We start from the raw sequence: 6,542 nt of genomic DNA, 5'->3' as shown, positions 1-6,542 counted from the left end.
TCAAAATAAAGGCCCCTCAGTCATAACAAAATTTCTCCATGGGCAACCTGAACTCACAATTAAAGAGGAAAAATTTTTTTTTGAAATGTGCATGCTGATTAATAACTACAAATTCCCGTGTGCAATAATTTGAGAGAGACAGAGAGAGCTGCCCTGACGAGGAAGCTCAGCTCATCCCCTCACTGCTCCAGGTTATGGCCATGGTCACGTACTGCATTTAGAGTCACAGTGACTTTTTCTTCTGCTCCTCCTCCCACTCCTCCTCCCCCTCCTCTCCTCTTCCTTTTATCTTTTCTCTCTCTATCTTCCCTTCCTCCCTCTCATCCTCCCTCTTCCTCTCTCTCTCCCTCTTCTCCTTCTCTTTCAGCTAGCTTTTTCTTTTAGTTAGAGGCAAGAGACTAACTTGGAGCCCTGTTTTTTCCACTGAAGTTCAGAGCGGCTCAGTGAACTATAAAGCACCAGCAGTGGATCACCCTCTTTCTCTACCAGCTCAGTGGTATATTTTGGGCACACTCTTTTCAGGGAGGGAAGCAGCTGGCGATACCCCACTTCTTTAGAGGGAAAAGCTTTGAAACCACTGTCAAGTTGCTAGACTGGGGACCTGGGAAAAGAGTTTGTTGTTGTTATTGTTCAGTCACTTGGTCGTGTCCAATTCTTGGCGACCCCACGGCCTGCAGCACGCCAGGCTTCCCTGTCCTTCACCATCTCCCGGAGCTTGCTCAAACTTGTGTCCATTGAGTCGGTGATGCCATCCAATCATCTCATTCATCTTCTGTCATCTCCTTCTCCTCCTGCTTTCAGTCTTTCCCAGCATCAGAGTCTTTTCCAATGAGTCGGCTATTTGCATCAGATGGCCAAATTATTGGAGCTTCAGCTTCAGCATTGGTCCTTCCAAAGTATATTCAGGATTGATTTCCTTTAGGATGGACTGGTTTGATCTCCTTGCTATCCAAGGGACTCTCAAGAGTCTTCTCCAACACCACAGTTCAAAAACATCAATTCTTCAATGCTCAGTCTTCTTTATGGTCCAACTCTCACATATATACATGACTACTGGAAAAACCATGGCTTTGATTATACAGACTTTGTCAGCAAAGTGTTTCTCTGCTTTTTAATACACTGTCTAGGTTTTTCATTGCTTTTCTTCCAAGGAGCAAGTGTCTTTAAGTTTTATGGCTGCAGTTGCCATCTGCAGTGATTTTGGAGCCCAAGAAAATAAAGTCTGTCACGATTTCCATTGTTTTCCCCATCTATTTGCCATGAAGTGATGAGACCACATACAATGATCTTAGTTTTTTGAATGTTGAGTTTTAAGCCAGCTTTTTCACTCTCCTCTTTCACTTTCATCAAGAGGCTCTTTAGTTCCTCTTCGATTTCTGCCATTAGGATGGTGTCATCTGCATATCTGAGGTTACTGATATTTCTCCTGGCAGTCCTAATTCCAGCTTGTGATTCATCCAGCCCAGCATTTCACATGACGTACTCTACATATATGTTAAATAAATAGGCTGACAATATACAGCCTTGACGTACTCCTTTCCCAATTTGGAACCAGTCCGTTGTTCCACGTCCAGTTCTGTTGCTTCTTGACCTGCATACAGGTTTCTCAGGAGGCACATAAGGTGATCTGGTATTCCCATCTCTTTAAGAATCGTCCACAGTTTGTTGTGATCCACACAGTCAAAGGCTTTAAATAGTCCATGAAAAAGAGTTAGAAAATGGGAACTTTGTCCCTCCTGCACAGGACTGAACTCTTTTTCAGTAGACAGGATGCATTGATTGTCTTTCCTTTTACCAGGCTTTGTTTTCACTGATCCTCTTAATTGTGATTTACACTTCAAAACAAAACACTAAAGGAGGAAGGAGCCTGCTAAGAAACAAAGGAGGAGTCGTGATTTTTTTCGTCCGTGATTCTCTATTTTCTCCATCCAAATGGTTCAATTCATTTAGGTCTTTCTGGGAGGCTTCAGCAGGTCTGAAGCTCATCTAAGGTGAGTCCGGAACGTGGGAATCAGTTTCAGTGTGCCGAGGGCTTATCCAGGGCCTGCTTCTGCCCTGCAGTGTTCATATAGCACCCAGAGCCAGATTTCTGAAATTCAGGAGGGCTGACATTTCAAATCAAGGAGTGTTTTGGGTATCCTCCCACAGAACCTTAAAAAAAAAAAAAAGGATACAATCTGGAGGTACTTTCCTACCCAAAGAAAAATATTCTTCCCTTAGCGTCATGCTTCCTTTTCTTTCCCCTTCCTTCCTTCCTTCCTTCCTTCCTTCAGTGTTGTTTTTGAAAGAACTCTTTCCCCAGATTGTTTTTCTGTCCTCTGTATAATCAGGGGTCATGGAGACATATCTATTAAAGGGAAGCCACACTGGGAAGAGTTTTCAAACACATTTAGCCAAAATCAGAATACAGAAAGTCCCAGATTTCAGCTCCTTACTTTTGTTGCTATCCCGGAGGAGAAGAAATTCTGAAGCTAAAAAGAAACCAGTCAGGAGAGGATGAATGGGTCATAGCCCACAAAAACAATACATGCAAATGAATGGAGCTCCCGGGCCCTCCCTCTGCAGATGCCCAGACACCATGCGCTCCAGATTCCATAGCTTTCCTGGGTCCTCGACGCCTGCTCTACTTATGGCAGGAGTTGCACCAGCATCTTTAACAGTCTAGAAAACCCAAAGTACATTTCAGAAAACTGTATACCTTCATATATCTAAAAGATGTTATTAGTTTTAAACATACAAATGTAATGACATCATTTGTAACTGTATACGTGATATACAGCCACGTAATTTAGATGATCGTTAACATATTAGACTTCTTATTTTTTTTAACACCAAAAACGTTTTGTATTGGTATATAGCTGATTAGACTTTTTAAAAAAGAATCTCTAGTTTAAGGTCATTAGTATCTTAGCTCAGTATATAAGTCAGGCAGGTAGGATAAATCAATATTCTAGAAGGACTCTTTTTAAATTATTGTTTATTTATTTATGGCAGTGCTGGGTCTTCGATGCTGCCCCAGGGCTTTTCTCTAGTTGCAGTGCACAGGCTTCTCACGGCACTGGCTTCTCTTGTTGCGGAGCACAGGTTTTAGAGTGCGGGCTGGGTAGTTGTGTGCACAGGCTTAGTTGTTCCGCTGCATATAGGATCTTCCCGGACCAGAGATCAAACTCATGTCCCCTTCATTGACAAGTGTCTTATCAACTGCGCCACCACAGAAGTCCCAGAAGTATACTTATCTCATGAAAATCTATCGGGAAACCGATGGCACATTTTATTAGAAATGTTAGATACATCCCAGAAGGTGCTGCTGTTCCTACCACACAACAAAGGCCTACTTCAGCCCAAGTTTGGGGCAATTTCCCTTCTTAAAAATGTAATTATTTTTATACTTGAAATTCTTTTCTGATAATTCTATCACATTTCTCTGTTAGAAAAACTATGTGTATACATATTTTCTTTTTTATTGAGGAACAATTGATATATGATGATGTGTTAATTTCAGGTATATAACATAGTCGACACTTATAGACATTGTGAGATGATCATGATAAATCTAGTTATCATCTGTCACCATTATATGTTATTATGATAATACTGAATGCATTTCCTATTCTGTATATTACATCCCCATGACTTATTTATTTTTATAACTGGAAGTGTGTGCCTCTTAATCCCCTTCACCTATTTTGCCCATTCCCCCCACTCCAACTGCCCACCTCTGGCAATCACTAGTTTGTTCCCTGTATCTATGAGTCTGTTTCTGTTTTAGTTTTGTTTGTTCATTTGTTTTGTTCTTTAGATTCCATATAAGTGAAATTTAGATTTCATTTAAGTGAAATCATACAGTATTTGTCTTTCTCTGCTTGACTTGTTTCACTTAACATACTACACCCTCTAGGCTCATTCATGTTCTTGAAAATTGCAAGATTTCATTCTTTTTATGGCTGAGTAGTATTCTATTTGGGGAAGGCAATGGCAACCCACTCCAGTACTCTTGCCTGGAGAATCCCATGGACAGAGGAGCCTGGTAGGCTGCAGTCCATAGGGTCACAAAGAGTCGGACGTGACTGAGCAATTTCACTTTCACTTTTCACTTTAATGCATTGGAGAAGGAAATGGCAACCCACTCCAGTGTTCTTGCCTGGAGAATCCCAGGGACGGGGGAGCCTGGTGGGCTGCCGTCTATGGGGTCGCACAGAGTAGGCATGACTGAAGCAACTTGGCGGCAGCAGCAACAGTATTCCATTGTGTATATAAACCACATGTTCTTTATCCATTTGTCCACTGATGGTACTAAAGCTGTTCCCATATCTCAACTATTATAAATAGCACCGCAATGAACATGCAGGTACATATATGTTTTTTGAGTTAATGTTTTTGTTTTCTTCAGATAATCTGTATCTTCTTGTTGATATTTTCCATTGTGAGACTTTCTTCCCATGTTTAATTTCCCTTAGTTCTTTAAATGCATTTTAAATAGATGATTGAAAGTCTTTGTCCTAGTAAGTCTAATACTGAGCTTCTTTAGGGACAGTTTCTATTGATAGGTTTTATATTGTTTTGTGTGGATGGCTCATAATTTCTCATTTCTTTGCATGTCTCAATTTTTTGTTGAAAACTGGACAATTTAATTAGTATTATTTGGGAACTCTGGAAATCAGATTCTCCCCTTTCCCTAGGATTTAAAAAATATTTATATTTATGTATTTGGTGCACCAGGTCTTAGTTGCAGTATGTGGGTTCTAGTCCCCTGACCAGGGCTTGGACCTGGGCTTTCTTCATTAGGAGAGCAGAGTCTTAGCCACTAGAGAAGTCCCCTAAGGGTTTTATTGTTGTTTAATGACTTTTCTGAACTAGTTCTGTAAAGTCTGTATTCTTTGTTATTTGAAAGAATAACACTGAAATCTCTGCTTAGTTACTTGGCAGTCAGCTAATGTTGGACAGAGATTTTTTTAAATGCTTGAAACCAATTTAGTCTTAGCTTTTCCCAGGTCACTCTGTGTGTAAGCTGGGACATACTCTCAAACTCTCACCTTATAACGTTGCCTTAACATTTCCTTCCTGCTTCTTAAGAGCCTCAAGATAAGACAGGGGTGACTGTTTATGGCCTTTGAAGATCTTTTCTTAGCATGTGCACAGCCTGGTCATGTATTCAGCCCTACACATGTTTGGTCTTCTGGATTCCCAGGAACACGTCAGAGCTTTTCAAGTCCCCTCTAGCTATTTCTTTCCTCAGCTTTTTTTTTTTCCTTAAGATTTTGGTTCACCTACTGTTTTCCCACAGTTCTTTCCACCACCCTGGGCTGCTTAATTATTCCCCAGTTGTCTCTGATTGCTTTCAACAAACAGACCCAGGAAAGAAGCTGTTCACTCTGGGCAAATCTGAGTCAAATTAAATACAGTCTTGTAAATGGGGTCTTCCAGGGACCCAATAGACAAGTCAAATCATGACAATTTTCTGAGGAAAGGGGCTTTAAAGAAGCTCGAAGCCCATTCCCTAACCACTCCAATGACTGCCAGTCTGCTGGTTTTCACTGTACTGTAGGCTCTTGGTTTTCAAGGCTACAACAGAGCTGGGGAAGGCAAATCATCCAGAATTTCATTCAGCCTGTCCTTTAGACTTTCCCAGCACCTGTAGTAAGCAACCTTGAGTGTGGCTCCTACAGTTGAGAGATACCCTTAAAACTGAGAAAGGGGAACAGGAAGACTTTGAAGCCTCTGGGAGGAATGTCACCCAACAAGGTGGGTATACTCTCTTGCAACATGAAAAGAGAAATATTGTTAAAATCACGTTTCTTTAGTCCCAGCTCCTTATCCACGCCATCCTGCAGTTAGGCACATTTTATGTGCATTTTTACAGTCAAAGTTACCCACAGATAAGATTATTTCTGGCTCTGTGGGTTTTTTCACCTTCTTTTTCTTTCTTGATTCCAAACTCTCCTCACAGTTTCAATTCCTCTCTCATACTTTGTTCTCCTTTCTGTTTCTAAGATGCCTAATTATTTCAGATTCCTCCCTGCTCTGAAGTTTTTGTACCTGAAAATTAAATATTTCGAAATACTTTCTGGAGGAGTGGGAAATTCTCCAGAAATGGGTGCAGAGAGAAGATTGTGAAGCTCATCCTGTATTGATATGAAAGCTCACATTGGATGATGACATTTTCCCATCAGTGTGACTTCCTCCTTTAAGCACTTCACATAAGGTCATTTTTTTCTAAAACAGCAAATCATGCAGAAATGTTTAGTAAATAGCCAATCATTATAACTTAAATTCTTATACTACAAAATAGTATCTTATAACATGTTGATTTTCACATGTTCAACACAACACACACATAATCATTTATGCATTTACTTAAATGTTTCCCACTGTGCCTAAAATATAGTAGATGTTTATTATCAATTTTTCAAATAGATAAATGGATGAATGAATTAATGAATGAAGGAGTAAATGAATGAACACAGAAATGGGCAAGTAGAGTGTCTCAAAGCAAGGACAAGACCTTGATATTTGCATACCTGGTACTGCTGCTGCTGCTGCTA

At 40.4% G+C, this 6,542-nt stretch overlaps 1 protein-coding gene across 5 annotated transcripts in view; it reads left to right on the top strand.

Annotated features, from left to right (window-relative positions):
• Window positions 1-6,542, top strand: part of RIPOR2 (RHO family interacting cell polarization regulator 2) — a 214,405-nt gene that overhangs the window by 89,531 nt on the left and 118,332 nt on the right. The gene's annotated exons all lie outside the window — the stretch shown is intronic.

The sequence above is a fragment of the Bubalus bubalis genome, chromosome 2 (assembly GCF_019923935.1).
Source record: "Bubalus bubalis isolate 160015118507 breed Murrah chromosome 2, NDDB_SH_1, whole genome shotgun sequence".
Classification (NCBI taxonomy): Eukaryota; Metazoa; Chordata; class Mammalia; order Artiodactyla; family Bovidae; genus Bubalus; species Bubalus bubalis.
Note: the sequence above shows the minus strand (reverse complement) of the source record. Positions and strands in the feature narration are given on the sequence as shown.